Source organism: Cupressus sempervirens, chromosome 11 (genome assembly GCF_028749045.1).
Source record: "Cupressus sempervirens isolate cs-2001-9-10 chromosome 11, ASM2874904v1, whole genome shotgun sequence".
Lineage (NCBI taxonomy): Eukaryota > Viridiplantae > Streptophyta > Pinopsida > Cupressales > Cupressaceae > Cupressus > Cupressus sempervirens.
This window is the reverse complement of record NC_143128.1, coordinates 34,706,347-34,724,170: the sequence shown is the minus strand read 5'-3', so window position 1 is coordinate 34,724,170 and position 17,824 is coordinate 34,706,347. Positions and strand designations below refer to the sequence as shown.

At 33.8% G+C, this 17,824-nt stretch overlaps 1 pseudogene; it reads left to right on the top strand.

Annotated features, from left to right (window-relative positions):
* Window positions 1-17,040, top strand: part of LOC149528125 (glutamate--tRNA ligase, cytoplasmic-like) — a 79,998-nt pseudogene extending 62,958 nt beyond the window's left edge.
* The last annotated feature ends 784 nt before the right edge of the window (window positions 17,041-17,824 follow it).

Genomic DNA, 17,824 nt, shown 5'->3' with positions numbered 1-17,824 from the left:
CCTTAAGCTTTTCACAAACCATCTACCTGTCCACCTATCAACTATTATAGACATCCCATCCTTCACAAAAATTTCCATCTCACAAAAAACCAAAACATGAACAAACTTGTACATTTGTAACATATCTTGGTCTGTCAGCTTATACATCCTCTTTAGCTTAGTATCATTGTATCTATCCGGCTTTCATGTTAGTTCATCCTTGGTCAACATCTTGCACACATTGCACACCTTGGTTAGATATTCCAATGCATCCTTTAGCTAGATCTCCTATCACCAAAGTGTTATCCTTCTTAGTTCAGCTTGCCAGACACATCACTCATCCAGATCCATCAGCTTAGGTGCTCTCTGATAGATTTTTGCAGGATATAGCTTTCCTCATGTCTGATCTTGGTCCGTTAATACCTCATCTTACCCATCTCGTTGGAAAATAGTTCTCTTTTGGATTTTCACTTTTTTTTTATTTGGGATCTTCCCTTTTGGGTCTTGAAATATCTTTTCCAAGCAATCTCCTTGTTCCCTCCTCAAGGTTGCCATGATCTTCCATATCATGGTATGCTGCGAATGGGGCAATTAGAGCGTAAGGTCTTGATCAGGTCTTTTGCTTGTTTTCTTTTTCTGCTTGTGGGTTACCTAGTGTCATTTCCATGCTGCCTCCTCTGGGATTCATGTGTGATACTGGGGCAATCCTTGTGTGTTTGTTTTGAGTCAGTTCGTCAGTCCTCTGGACGGTTGGTGAAGAGGCCTTGATGTTCTTGGTAACCTTGGCAATTAACCAACAGTCCTATAGCAAATCTAGTGCTCAACTACATGGTGGTACTTCTCTTAGAAGTATCCCCCCGCTCAAAAAGCTTCAATGGATTCCTTTTATAGTGCTCCGCTCCTCCATCTCCCCCCCCCAATCTTGGAAAGTCTTAAGCTTGCTTTACTATTGTGCCTCTGATTTCCCTTTATCATTCTCTCGTAGTGAGAGTTTGAGCTAATTCAGCCCCTTCTCTTCGCCAACCAGTGTCTCAGCTCATCTCAATTTCTTGTACTTTTCAAGAAGTCATCAAGCCTCATTTCTCTCCCCGCCGCCTTCTTGAGGGGGCATCATCTAAGTCTAGTCTCTCCTCTTCTTATCCGAGACTGGGGCAACATTGTTGCTAAAACATCTTCCTCATGTTGTCTTCATTCAAACTTCTTTGAAATAGTGTTGTCTCGACACTATGTCAAAGAGGGGCAAAATGTAGACACCTAAATTTGATTACACTACTTTGGTAATCTAATTTAGCCATCTCTAAAGGAATCATTAATTAAATTCTTATTTAATTAATCCTTTGTCATCCCCTAGTTGATTAATTTAATTAATCATCTATAGTCCTAATTGATAAATCAAATAATCTATTATTTATCAATTAAATCCTTTTCTCCTATCTAATTCCAAAAATCCCCATTTATTAAATAAATCTATTTGATAAATGAAATCCTCAAATTCAAAAAAACCCTAACCTATCTCTAATCCTCCATTTAGCCTAATCCACCCCATCCACCCATACTAACCAAGCTTAGCCACTAACTCACCCACCCTCATTAATGCCATCCACTTGCACATCTCTAACATCCCTAATCTAATCCTAAACCCAAGCCTAATCCACCCCCTAATGTTGTCACATTCCTTAAACAAGTTTAAGACTTTCCTAATCCAAACCAAAGTCTCCCCTCAAAAAAACCCAACCACTAAGTCATGAGTGCTCTTACAAAACATAAAGACTCTTACAAGCCCACTCATGACTCTTACACCCATCTTCCACAATCTTCCCTCTTCCACACTCATTCCTCTTACATCCCTCTTACATACTCAACCCCACTCATCATGCCCTTAACCAACCCTTAACCCTACCCTCTCACACTCATCCTCCTTGTGTGACAAGTGTCACCTTCCCATTGGTGCTAAACAAGCACAATCCATGTGCTCCCCTTTGAGTGCATCTTAGCCCTCCTTAAGCCTTCATCCATCCTTGCATCTAAGCCCTCCATCCCTCTACCCCTTAGCCTATAAATTGAATCCCATCCCAAGCCATTTCATCAACAATCTTTGAGCTAAAGTTACCATGCTATTTTGAGAACCAAAGCCATCAACCATACCCTTATAATGCCAAATTGAGAGCTCACAAAGATACCAATTTTCCATTACCCATCTCCATTGAAGCAGCTTTTGAGCATCTTGAGCATACATCCACAGCAAAAGGACACATCTACAGAATCAAGAAAGCATGGAGTGTTTTCTCTTGTGAGGTTTGCACTTCTTGTTCTCTTTCTTTGTCTAAGCATATATGTGAATTTAGTTTTTGGTTTGTGAATGTTTACTTTATTTGTTAATGTTCTTTGCATACTAAATTCTTGTTCTACAGTTACAAGATTGTTGGCACAAACCAAATTGCATCAGACATGCAACCTGCTTCAAAACAACCACAATAATGTAGGTCCACTAAGACAAGGCTAAAAGAAAATACCACAGGTACTTTTGATAGAAAATATATACACCAAGCATGACTTCTATGCCAAATAATATTCAAGCTTGATAGTCCATTCTCAATGCATCAAGTGAGAGAAAGCTAGTTTTAACCACTTGGGCAAAGAAATAAGAAAATAATGTCTATAAATAGAAAACAAAAGTTGACAACTGTTTGAAATTGACAAAAAGAAAAAATGTGAACACCTTGTGAGCTAAAGTGTTAAATAGATCACTCAATAAAAATAGTATAGTAAGAAAAATGTCATCCAAATTCAAAATAGAAAATGACATGCCTGAAAGATGCTACTGGCAGATAGTAGGACCAATACTTTTTGCCTAATAGAAGGAGCCTAATTTAACTTTAGTAAAGCTAATAGTATGTGGAAAAGTCAAAATCAATGAAAGGAGGCTCAATTATATCTCCTTAATTTATGACTCAACTCTCAGAAGCAATATTATTATTAAAAAATATCACTTGCCTATTAGCAGTTTTTGACTAGTGACTGCTAAAAAGAATTTTCAAGACCATTATAAAGAGACATGAACTAATTATGACATCATCATCTTATTTTTTATATTGAGTATTTTTGTCCTATAAAATTATGGAAATCATAGGCCAACCCTATTAGTGACATTATTAAACAATTCATTGCTGAGAGCATGGAGCATATGTCTTTGGCCTACCAAATTTAAGGTGCTAATGGTTAAGCAGTAAGCCTATAGATAAATTGTTAAAAAGGTAATGTAGTTTAGGCTTAACAAAGCCTTCATCAGTAGGAAATCTTTAGTTACTATAGTCCTAATCAATGTAACGAATGCTTTGTTTAGGCCTATAAATGCTACTTTTATCTTGGTGATTCAAACTAGCATCTCAGGTGTCTTCAATCATATTTGACATCCATTATCCCAACTTATAAATTGAGGAGGCTAGAGTTCACAAGATGTAGCATTTTAAAGAAAATATGAAGCATTTTAGGCACAACATTATGTTATCTGTCATGTATGATTCTGATAGATACTATCAGTGTCCTATTGCTGAAAGTTTTAAATCCAATAAATATTTCTTGTAGCTTCCTTATCTGATCAAAGGCAATAAAGACCAAAAATAAGAAATACTTTGGCATTCCACTAATTTGAGAGGTAGTTTAAGTAAATTTGAAAAATAAGAGTTGAAATCTATCATTTCTATGAAGGATCCTAGTTATCGGAACCTAAATTTGGCAAAAAAAATAGCATTTATATAGATTGTGAAAAAGGCCCATATGAAAAATTGTGCTTAAATAGGAGGTGGATGGAGTCACTGCATTTAATTAAAACTCCATTTTCATATAAATATTGCAAAAATGATTAAAACCCACAACTGTAACTAACCATCCAAGAAATGGACACTTTTCACACCACCCTCCATATTCACAGTGGTTTATAAGTATATATAAAGTAACAAAAATAATTGCAAGCTTTTATCTAACTATACAAAAATTAACAATTGTTACACAAAATACTCTTGTTTAGCTATTTCCTATTAGGAATTGGCCCAAAACATGGGTATCTTCCTTCTCACAAACCAATAACAAATTTCAACTGAGAAAAGAAAATATTTATGAAATTAATTTATGGCATGGCCAACTAAACTAAAATTAGGCTCAACAATCAATAGAAGTAGACCCTCCTAGCACTCATTCATTTGAAGCAATATACTATATTGTACAAAATATCATAAACTAATAAAAAGGAGCAGGCCAAAGTGACAAAATCATTGTAGACAGTGTGGAATGACAATATTGTGTCAATAGTTCACTTTAATATTGCTACTGAACAAATTTCTACTTAAGCAATCTAGAGAGAACACAAATGAACAAAATAGAAGTATAATGATTGATTGTATTCAAGATAGTATATTATAGGCTTGAGATTATTCAAAAAGATTTCAGCTCACACAACCCTTCATGACTTGAAAGTTGCAACTTGTGAGTTTGCAAATCACTCATTTATTAGCAAATTGGTAAAGATTAACTTAAGAGCCCATAGACAACCTATTTCAAATAAACATGCCAAGGAATATTAACCATTTACTATATGGGAAGATGTCTATCGACAATGAACAATCACTTGAAGTTCTTTCTTACAATTAAATATGAGTAAAAAGGTAAAAAGGTAAATTTATATTTTATAAAATAAATAAAAATAATAATAGGAGACCATACAAGTACACCATATACAAAAGACCATATATTTATGATTTTATCCAATATTGTCAGAAATGGACTAAAAACAACAAGTATACATCATTGGATGTGCTATAAATGCCAAATGCAAGTGGCACTATCATCTAGAAATAGATTGTGTGTTTATAAAATCCAATGAAAAAAATAATTCAATAAACTTACCTATATGTTGTTGAATTCCAAATGTGTATAATACCATTTTCAAAACCTTTGATAATGATAGGAAGTTCAGGATGAAAGCCAACTACTAATACATTATGGGTATGTCCATCAAGAGTCTGGATACAACCTTTTGTCTGGTAATCCCACACCTGAAAAGAAAATGAGCCGTGGACTATTATTCAAAAAGATCCATACAAAAAGTAACAAATGTCAACTAGGAAGGAATTTGTAAAAAGAACCTTGGTTGTATGATCATCTAAATCTGAAATCAAATACAGTTTGTCACCTCCTGTAAAGTAATCAACACAATTTACACCCTTTGTATGGGCATCAAGGGTAAATTTTGGTTCTTATAGTGAATCAAGACTCTAGATCTAGATGATATATTCAAGTTAGGCAAATTAGTTCAAATAAACATGATATCTAATAAATAGAAGCTAATCATGAGTGGCAACTAACAATCCAGGTCCATGCTTCACTTATACAAATCATGTTAACAAATGTTCCAATTTATCTAAATAATGTTTTATAGACATGTGCACTAGAAGAATAGTTTTCAAATGCTCTTCTCTTGATATCCACAAAAAATGGTATTAGTTTGAAATATCAATCAACCACTCAGTCATTCAAGGTCTTGTGAAAAGTCATCTACCACAAAAAATCCCATATTAATGCAAAAAAAGCATGATAACTAGTCAATTCTAGAAACCAGTGACATCCAAATCAACATTATTCACACAAATATCCCAAAATAAAGCAATGACATATCACTAGATGATAACTTTACTAATACATACTGAGGTCGATGTTTTTAGTAGTTCATGGATAGCCATTGTTACATAGCATGAAGTGGGAAGGGTGAAGCTTATTTGAAGAGTAGTATGCGATGAAGGTTCAGAGCCACCATCAAGATTAACTTCCTTCACATTCTTTTTCAATTTCTCTTCATTGTAACCTTCAACTACATTATTCTGTGGGCTCTTCTCTCCCTCTAAAGACAACAATTTTTCATGTTTATTTGATTTTTCATTTGATGTTTCTTGCAACACATTATTATTTACATTATTACATTTAGCTAGTTCATCAAGATCTATTGTGACCAACTACTATGTAGGTTCCTCATACTTGGTGATATTCCTACAAAATATTAGCACTAATAGTAATAAGAGAGAAAATCATGTCAGAAGGAAAACAACTCATTTTATTTTAAAGGATAGTAAGACCTACATATAGAAGCTAACTTATAAAACTAGAAAACAAATAACCATCTAGCAGATGAAAGGATCAAAGCCAAACTTATATAGTAGTCATTTACAGGTATAGCTATCAATTAAAAGTGATCCCCTCAATGAAAACATGAAATGAAAACAAAATCATAAAAATAATGAAGTCCTCTCATACCACAAATAATAAATTGGCTTCTGGATTAATCTTCTCTATCCTCCTGCCAAGTTCATTATTGAAAATTCCCTAAAATGATGAGAAAGAACTTCAAAATAATAAATAAACCACAATCATGGATGGGTAGCATGGAACAAGACAATATTCACTTATGCTTCCCTACTAAATTTCATAACTCCATTGTTTCTAATCAGATCACAAGCATTGCTGCACTTTAGTCTTACAAAAGTCCTTTAGATATTCTAAATTTTGAGAATAATAAAAGAGATATCCTCAAATATGAAAATACATTGAGGAACTTACTTCACACTATGTGAGTTGTCTTGCAAGTTAACTAAATCCTACAAAAGAACCACATGATCACCAAAACTGTGTATCTTGTTTTCAGGAAAATCACACGAACCCTTGATCCATCAATTGAATGCTACTAGAGCACATTGTTTTTGGCATGCCAAGTGTACATGAATAGATATATGAGAAAAACAAATTAAAAAATTGATGTCATTGAAACCCAAAAAATTTAAACTAACAAAGGTTGACAAAATATCGATACTTCTTTTAGAAACATATATTAGGATAGTCCAACTTCAAATAATACTAATTGTGGGGTAGACATGAAGACATCATTTGGATTTTGGAATACCAAATTTCCTCTATTAGTTAATGGCTTAACACAACCTAGAATTAAAAAATAGCCATAGCAATAGAAGAATTACAAAAACAATTGAAAGCATGACATTAAGATACAATCATGTTAACTTGTTCCACTACTTTGATAAAGATAGATATCATATGAGTTCATTCAATTTAAAATGCATTAAAGTGAAGAATTATTCTTAAGTAGGAATTCAAATATGTAGGACCACCTTGTGTAGGAAATTTATACACACTTTAAACCCTAGATAATTGTGTAAAACCCTAAATTTGCAAATATGAGATTTGTTGCAAAATAAAAAAAAGAGGGATTCCTAAACAAAATTGGTCAAATTCTGGTTAGCAAACTAATAATCATCAAAAACTATATCACCAACCCTAGCCACTAAAGGAACACCCCTGATTTTGTTTCAAATATCATGGGAAACACTAATGAAAACGTAGGCACAACTTTTAGCTATTTAAAAATCTGCAATTACTACAAAAATTGCCACACAAATTCACAAGTATTGGCACCACAACCTTTTTAAAATTCTCACAATTTTCCTACCCTTAACGAGTTCATAAAATTGCATACAAACTCTTTTGGATCTTGAATCTTCACTGGTGTTCACATCCAATTTGACAACACATCAAAATCAATAGTAATCCCTACAATGATTTTCTTTCTTAGATCTTGAAGCTCAACTTAAGCTTCGATACCATATTAAGAAAACAAAAAACAAAAAAATTATCAAGATATTCAATTGATAAACTAAGAAACAAAAACTTTCTTATATAGACTTACAAAAAGTTAAAAAGTAAATAGAACATAAAGACTTATTTCAAACTAATCTTGTTAGTGTAGTTTTTTATTTTTCCTATTTTGCTAGGTTTTTCCTACACTTTTAGTAATCTCGCTTAGGTTAATAAAGCATGTCTTATTAGGTGAATGGTTGTTCCTACATGTGAGCATCCATTAGATATCTTGGGAAGATACTTTTCTATCTTTAGTCCGATAGATGGTTGCTCCTCATTGGTTGGTGTTGCCACCTCCTCCCTCTTCCTAGCCTATATAAGCATGCTACTTGGCTTGTATTTGCAACTCTTGTTTTTGGCATCCTCTTAATGTTATTTTGCTTCCAGCATTTTGCATTACTCTCTTGGAGACTAACTCTATGATGCTATTTTGATTTTATATCATTTGCATTCATAGTTTAGATATTTATTCTTTGCACTAGTTTTCTGGGTTATTAATCTTTTCAGATTCTAACATGGTATTAGAGCTTTTCTATGTGCAAGAGTAGATTTTAGTTTTCTTATTTGAGAGATTTTGGGGGGCTAATAAACTTTATTGTAGTTTTTTGAAAAATGAAGTATGCTCTTCTCTTGCATCTTTGGATGATCCTGAGAATCAGAAAAGTTTTGACAAAAACGGTTTTTCTCTGGGGTTTCAATCTCAAATCTGACAACCAACTTGCATATTTGAAATTTTCAATTAGTATTTCAGGTTCCAACATGCCATTGATGGACTTAGGAAGCTGATCCAGCATTTTCATGTCATATTTTGGTTGCTGAAGTCATTTCTTGATTTTTGGAGCCATTTTTTACTGTTAAAGGTGTCTAATATACACTACAGCAACATCTTCTATACATCAGCAAGGAAAACACTTTCTGGGTTTTGTTCGTAGCACCAAAAAACCATATAGGTATCTTTTAGATTTTGCATGCAATCTATATATTTTGCAAGATCTAGCGCAGAAAGCTACAGCCATACCCGTCACCGTTGGCAGTCACAAATTTGAACGCAGTTTTCAAATATCTCGTTCTTGCTCATACGGACTCCAATTTTGATGATTCTTGTTATGAACTTGGCTATTTTTTTGTGCTCTATCCACTAGTGGAGTTGAATTTTGATTTTCATGCATAAAATTTTTAGAAATTGCATATTCTTGGCCATAACTGTGCACAATTCTCGTTTTGGAAACTTTGGAGGATCATAACTTTCTAATATGACCTCGTATCGAGGTGATTCTTTTTTGAAAGTGCATGATTTTTTGAGTAGATCATAGTGGTGCTATTTGTTTCCTTGATTATTGTGCCTAAATTTTTCTTTCAACATATGGTCTTCATGAGGGTTTGTAATGCATTGAAATCAAGACCACTAAGTATTTCTTTCTAGTGGTAGTTGTAAACGCACTAAAATAAAGTGCCAAATCATATTTCTTTTGTGGGGTTCTTTGATTGAGTAAAAGGGGGGGGGGGGGGGGGGGGCATTATCGTGACTGGGTTCTCTTCTTTTTAGCATTTCTTCATCATGGATCAAACCAATATGCCCATCCTAACTCCATACAATTACTTTGAGTGGAAATCATGCATGAAAATTCACTTAAGGAAAGCTGGATTAAATATGATAACTATGGGACTTGAAACTGAACCTTCTAAAGATGAAGATAAACCTAAGTGGTTTAACAAATGCGATGAGGCATATGGAATATTGTGTTTGTCTATTTATCCTGACTTGCTATTTCACATTGAGTCTTTAGATACACCAAATGAAGTATGGACAAAGCTAGAAACATTATTTGGCACACAAGATTCAATGAGGGGTCATATGTTGGAAAATGAATTAATTAGTTAAAGTCCAAGCAATTTTAACACAATCCAAGATTTCTTCACCAAATTGAAATCACTAAGGCTAGAGTTAAAACAATGTGGAATTGAAAAGAAAGATGAACAACTGATTCTTAGTATTCTCTCTAAGCTAAGTTCAGAATATTCTGTGTTTGTCTCTACCTTCTATGCTACTAAGGGTGCACTTGGTACTCAATTCACCATGCCATCTTTAGATAATTTTGTTGTCAATCTCACTCGAGAACAGGACAAGCTAATCCAGATGGGCACTCTTAAGTCCTCTAAGTCACGACTCTATATGTTTTCTCACTTTGTTCTTGATCCTCCTTTGACTATTTCACTCACTCACTCTAATGATGTGAGTAGATTAGGGCATGAGCAGTTTGGACATCTTAACTTCCACTACTTGCATCAGCTTAACCAGCAGAGCATGGTCACAGGGTTGCATTCTACTTTGACATTGGAGTCACTTGGAATACATGATCGATCCTCTAATGGGTCAGATTCACTTGAGCAGTCTTCTACCTCCACTTCTGATGCAGAGAGTGATTCAGAGGACTCACCTCCTTCCTCTCCTAGTCATCATTTATAGGTTGATGATTCTCCTCTAGATTCTCCATCTTCTGGTCCACTTTGGGCTAGATAGACCTTGCGGTTTGCAGGTGATTGGGTTGGAGATCCATTAGACGCCAAGTAGACTCGTTCACAATTCTAGGATGCTCTACATATCTTCATTGCTACTGCCTCAAATCCACAGTCCTTTCATGAGGCTTCTGATATTTTTGTGTGGGATATAGCCATGTAGGAAGAGTATAGTTCCTTGATGAGGAACCAAACTTGGGATCTTGTCCCTTTTCCTAAGGGAAGAAAACTTGTTCGATGTAAGTGGATCTACTAGACAAAATTTGCAAGCTTTGCTAGAGGTGTGGGATGCTTCATCTTTTGAAGGGGCCTCTTCCTCTCACTTGGAGTCCTAATTTTCTTTGGGGAGTCTCTTTTCTCTCTCTTTTGGGGGAATTTTATGTACATGGGTACCTCATCAGGCTTGACTTGCCGGGACCCATTTCTACATCCACCTAAGCTTCACTTATGGGGGGGGGGTGTTAGTGTAGTTTTTTATTTTTCCTATTTTGCTAGGTTTTTCCTACACTTTTAGTAATCTCTCTTAGGTTAATAAAGCATGTCTTATTAGGTGAATAGTTGTGAGGTGTCACCTTCCTACATGTGAGCATCCATTAGCTATCTTGGGAAGATACTTTTCTATCTTTAGTCTGATTGATGGTTGCTCCTCATTGGTTGGTGTTGCCACCTCCTCCCTCTTCCTAGCCTATATAAGCATGCTACTTGGCTTGTATTTGCATCTCTTGCTTTTGGCATCCTCTTAATGCTATTTTGCTTCCAGCATTTGCATTACTCTCTTGGAGACTAACTCTATGATGCTATTTTGATTTTATATCATTTGCATTCATAGTTTAGATATTTATTCATTGCACTAGTTTTCTGGGTTATTAATCTTTCCAGATTCTAACAAATATAAACTCCAAAAGACTTTATTAAACTCTAAGTTGCACATTAATTGATCATTAAAGAATATAATTATATTCTAAAGAAGAACTGAAGTTTAAACTATCAATCCTGAGATAGAAGAAGAGACTTTGCATGAAAATATGAGTTCAATAAGGAAAAACATCTATGGGAGCAATGCCATGTTGGAAGTATAATTGTCACTATATCTGCAATAGGAATGCAGCTTCTCTAGTTGTATGATGTACATTTTGCAAAGCTCCCTGGAAAATGCTATGATATCTAACAAAAATATGTGAAGACATTGAAATAGGTAGCTACTGATCAAAATGATTGTCTTCCATAAACATTAAATTCCTTAAAAAAGGGGGCAATAAGACGAGCATTTCCAATTTCATTAATTTTTTTAAAAGTATATGTACTAAACTTGTAAACTCTAGTTCTCAAAACTATACTAAAGGTTTTTTTCTCCAAAAGACTTAAACATGTAACTTTTAAATAGTTGATGCATGTCAAGCATTGTACTTGCACATAATCAGGAAAATAGGAAAAAGGGAGAAAAATCACTTTCAAAATATCATATCTAGGAATGCATTGTCTCTTTGCTTCTCAATCAAGAAAATGTAACAAACCTTTCCAGCTAGATTATGATATGTTTCAGCAATATCATTTGTCAGGGACATTATTCTTGACCTGTAACTAGAATTTTATTCTAGCTCAAAAATAGAAAATCACAAAATAGATATAAAGCAAGAACATCAACTTTTGTCTAGATTAACTTTTTCCATATGTAATTCACTCTCCATTAAGAGGCAATGCTTACCTAGGACCATTTCTGAAGTGGACCGATTAAGAATGGCTCTTGTAGTAGCCTACTCATTTTTCCTAAACATAATGTAATTAGTTGATTAATTAAGAATGGCCCCTGTAGTAGTCTACTCATTTTTTTTGAAGATACTATAATCAGTTGACCAATCAAGAATGGCCCAGTAGCAGCCTATTCATTTTTCTAAAGATACTGGGAGTATTGCAAAATCTTGAGAACCTAGACTTGGAAAAATTGAAGTTTTTGTGGTGGTTCCATGCTATGTAAGAGTGTTGCATGGGGAACCAAAACATTTGGTGATCACAAATAATCTAAGCATGACATAATTTTCCTACTCATGTCACACTTTTTTTTAAGACACTACCATACAAGATAGAGTGACAAATTCAACTGAAGCAGAAAGTCTACTGTAAATATTTTGTAAGCAATATATATTGAAAGGACATTGCCAGCATAAATTGCAACTTGCATCCATAAATATTCAAATTTAGCTTTTGTATTTTCCTTGGCACAAAATAGATTTTCAACCTTATGAGTTACAAATGTTTGAAGACATACTATACAATACAGAGTGATAAATTCAAATGAGAACAACAAGTTGTTGTACACTATGTGTAAGCAATATTTATTGTGAGGACATTACACGTAAATTTATAGGTGTAAATTGCAACTTGTACCCATACATATTTAATTTACTTTTGCATCATCTATAATAAAATAATTGAATGAAACAAAAGAAACAACCAAAACTCCAAACTTCACTTCATTGTTGAAGGATACATAGCACACAACATATCTAACTTGAGCAATATATATACCACACAACATTTCTAACTATCGGTGTCATCATTGCACCTTATAGGTGCATGTGCTGGTCATTACAAAATACCGATATTAAATATTTATTAAATTGAATTAGTAAATAATAGATAAGAAAGGCTCAACTTCCTTATCCCTTCACACACATATAGACAAAAAGTCATCATATAGGAGGGGGCAAAGATGGGAAGGTATCCGCAAATCCAAGAAATATCAAAGTTTAGCTAGATGGTTTAACTCAATATTGTCAGAGTATCCAGTACTTGGTCAAGTAGGTGATAAATATGTTGGTAGAAGAGGAATTGGTAAGACAAAGCAAGTAAGTCTAAAAGAAAGTAAGCCTAATGGTATCAAAAGTGAAAGTAATGAGAAAGCAAAGGAGGAAGGTTCTTTTAACATTGATCTACCAGATGTAGAAATTGGGAAAGTTTGTACTCAGTTTCCTCCTAAGTCTAGTGGTATAAAGGGTACTTGATTATACGCTTTGATGACACAAACCCTGGTAAAGAAAGCAACGAGTTTGTAGAGAACATATTGAATGGCCTTGATATGCTAGGCATTAAAGGAGGAGGACCTACATACACTTCGGATTATTTTCCATAGTTAGTAGAAATGGCTGATAAATTGATATCTGAGAGGAAGGCATATGTGGATGACACACCTCAAAAGCAGATGTAGAAAGAGAGAATGGATGGAATTGAGTCCATCAATAGGAATAACTCTGTGGAGAAAACTATGTGTCTGTGGAAAAAAATGATTGTTGCTACTGAGAGGGGGATGCAATGTTGTCTAAGATGTAAGCTAGATATGCAAGATGTTAACAAAACATTGCGAGATCATATTTATTATAGATGCAATCCTATCCCCCATCACCATGTTAGATCTAAATATAAGATATATCCAACATATGATTTTGCATGCCCATATGTGGATAGCATTGAAGGTGTGACACATGCTCTCCAGTCAAGTGAGTACCATGATCATAATGAACAATATTATAGAGTCTTAGAAGACATGGGTTTATGGAAAGTACAGGTGTGGTATTTTAGCCATTTGAATTTTGTTTATACTATCCTAAGAAAGTGAAAACTATAGTGGTTTGTAGATAATGAAAAAGTGGAGGGTTGGGATGATCCTCGCTTCCCAATAGTGCAAGGAACATTGTGAAGGGGATTGACAGTAGAGGCCTTAAAGCAATTTATTTTGTCACAAGTTTAAATGTTGGAATTTTTCTTTGGAACACATTTTTTTTCACTTAATTTTCTATAGTTTCCATATAGATTCTTATAACCTATACCAATTAAGATTATAAATCTAAGTTTTCTTTGGCACTTTTTTTTCAAGGAGCATCAAAAAATTAAAAAAACTAAATCTAATGGAGTGGGACAAACTTTGGACAATGAATAAAAAAATCATTGACCCTGTCTATCCTAGACACAATTCTCTTTTTGAAAATCGTGTTCTTCTATGCTTAACAAATGGGCTTGAAGAACCTTTTTTCAAAATTTTGGCTAGGCATAAAAAGTATAAAGGTCTGGCAAGAAAGAAACTACTTACACACAACACATTTGGTTGGAGAGTGATGATGTTGCTCTTGTCTTAGAAGGTGAAGAGGTAACACTAATGGATTTGGGCAATGCCATAAAAAAAATATTGAGAAGGACTCAAAAGGTGTTATTGTACGGCTTCATGGCATGCTCCATCTTGAAGAATTAGTCAATACAAAAAAGCTAAAGTTTACTTGGCTACCAAAGATTTCAGAGCTTGTCAACTTGTCACTTGTTGAAGTTGACCATTTGATTACTAAAAAGAAGGTATATTTTTCACTGACTCAAAACCTTTATGGTCAATAATGGATGAATTTACATATGTTTCTGTACATTGTGTTGGTATTTTATATTGATGTCCAAATATGAATCTCATTGCAAGCTGTTGATATAGCTTTCAACAGTCTATTCAAACAAAGATGTCCTATTTGGCTCTGTGTCACATACACACTGGCAAGGGAGCTCTCATAACTATCAATGTTATAAATTATTTTGTATGGGAAGGTATCCGCAAAAAATATACTGGTGAACATTTGAGAATTTATACTTCAAGAAATGGTACAAGAGTATATTCTAATAATATATGAAAGTCCTAAAATTCAAAATTAAAATGCCTACTTTGTCTGACTTCAGGACATATTCCCACCCTTTCATTCTCTATGAAATAGTCTATAGATTGTTGTTCAGTGGAGAATGAAGAAGTAACCTGGTTCAATTTAATAGCATATTTAATGTGGTCGGTTAGAGTTATGTTACCTTGTAAATAGAGTTGAATCCCCCTTCTCCAAGCTTGTTATCATCATGAAATTTCTTATTGTAGCCTTTATATTTTCCAAGTTGAGAAAAATTCCATGCTCCTTCCGAACAGTAGAGTACACCTCTATATTAGGATTCTTTGCTAATTGATGCATCTGAAAAATATTACACATTTTGTATAGAGAAGATTTTATTTTACAAGAAAAAATAAATGGAATTTTTGCCCCCTTATTTCCTTTTTGAGTGAGTAGCTCTTATATAATCAACTAGCTAGAATTTTTGTTGACATTTGAAAGAATGATTTATCAAAAAATAATCACCTCAAAAGTTCCTTTCCTTAATGTCGCAGATTTGAATCTTTTTTTGAATGCAAATAGGCATAGCAATAACATCAACAAGAAGCCCCTGAGAATACCCAAAACTATACTTGCTTTATTTGAAGACTTTCCTGCACAAGAGATCAATTCAAGTGTTCAGTCATAAAAAAAAACCCCTAAACAAAATGCTATTTTGGTCAATTAAAAACATCAAGACATAATTAAAACATCGATGGTTGGAATCAATACTTCATGATAAGTTCTCATTCTCATTAATTCTAAAGATGAATCATGAGTATGATTTGAAACTTCTATTGAATCTTAAAATATGATGCAAAACTTCAATGCTAAAAATGCACATACAAAATGATTCAAAAATATATATATGTTACATTTCATAGATTGTAAAATGGGAAGGTATCTGCAAGACATATATTTGATCACTATTCTACCATATATCTTTTATTAAGTCACGACCAAAATCAGAATAAGTCTCTCTATTTGAAGTGGTGTCTTGTTGTCCAGATGGGGTCCACTCAGGTTGCCAAAGACATTCAAACATGGTTATGATCGAAGAAAAAATATTAAAAGAAAAGGCCTAGTTAGATACTCATAGTAGCATTATCAATATTGTTCAAGTTGTTCTTAATTTGTGTGATCAATCCTCTAATCTCTAGCATGCCCAACTTTCTAAATATTTCCTTGAGATTAAACATTCAACAGACCAGATATGAAGCTTGTGTTTGGCATAACAATGCAGAGTGTGCATAATAATCAAATAGGGCATGACCTTTTACATATTCAAAACAATATGAAGCCTGTGTTGGTCAAAATTTTGACCAACACAGGCATGGATTTTTAAAAAAACACATTTTTCCTTGTCTATTCCAACCAATTTGACCCCATTTTAATAGATGGTTGAAAATTTTGGTCTAAAAATGGGCTCAAATGTACTAGTGCTTAGTTCTAAGACCAGCTGATAAAAATGTGATTGGTACCAAATGGGTATTTAGAAACAAGCTAGATGAGAATGGTGAGATTACAAGAAATAAGGCTAGACTAGTCTACAAATTTTATGCACATGAAGAAGGACTGGACTATGGGGAAACATTTTCCCCTGTTGTAAGGATGGAAGGAGTAAGAATACTACTTTCATATGTTGCTTACAAAGGTTTCAAAGTCTACCAAATGGATGTAAAGTTTGATTTTTTGAATGGTATACTAGAAGAGAAAGTCTACATAAAAAAACTAGAGGGATTTGTTGATGACAACAATAAGGATATGGTATGAGAGACTGCACAAATATCTTGTGAAGATAGGATTTGAGAGAAAAAATGATAACAACCTATATATCAAGGCAAAAAAAGGTACATATATTCTAATATCTAAAATCTTTGTTGATGACATAATAGTTGGATGAAAAGATACCCTTTGCAAAGATTTTCTTGATCAAATGAAACATGAGTTTGAGATGTCAATGTTTGGAGAAATCAAATTCTTTGTTGGATTGCAAGTACATCAACTAAAGCATAACATATTTGTGACCTAATAAAAATATATCTAGTAGATACTGACAACATTTGGCTTAAAAGATTCAAAACTAGTTAGTACACCAATGGTAATAGGATATAAGTTATCCAATAATGATGAGTCAGCTGAAGTAAATCAGACAATGTATAGATCAATGATTAGAAAGTTGTAGTATGTTGTGCATAGTAGACCAGACATTGCATTAGCTATTGGAATAGTGGCAAGATTTTATACTAACCCAAGAGAAAATCATCTAATGGTAGTAAAAAGAATATTGAAGTACCTAAAAGGAACAAATGACTTTGGATTATACTACAAGAGGAGTGAAAATTTTGAGTTAAAAGCCTACACTGATGTAGACTAGGGAGGTAATATTGATGACAAAAAAAGCACCAGTAGAGGAGCACTTTACTTAGGTAAAATATTGGTTACTTGGATCATCAAAAAGAAAAGTTGTACCTCATAGTTGATACTAGAAGTTGAGTATATTTTTGCTGCTATCAAATACACCAATATTGTATGGATCAAACATCTACTACAATGTATAAAAGAAGAGGTAACTGAAACTATGATAATCTATTGTGATAACACTAGTGCCATCAACATATCAAAGAATCCTATGATGCATGCCAAAACAATGCACATTGCAATTAAGTATCACTATGTAAGAGAATTGGTGAAAGACAAGCAAGTAAGGATGGAATATGTCAGCTCAAAGGAACAAATTGCTGACAACTTCACAAAAGCACTACTTAAAGATGCATTTGAGTAACTTAGAGATAAGTTAGGGGTGAAACCCCTATCCAAGGCTATTTGAGAAACAACAGGATTGCCCTACATCAAATGAGTTGAATGATGAAATGTTACAAATTGATGCAGAGGATACTTACTTTAGGTTTTTTTCTTGAAGTAACTAAAGTGTTTAAGTTCCAAATCAGTCACAAGCAAGGTGACAG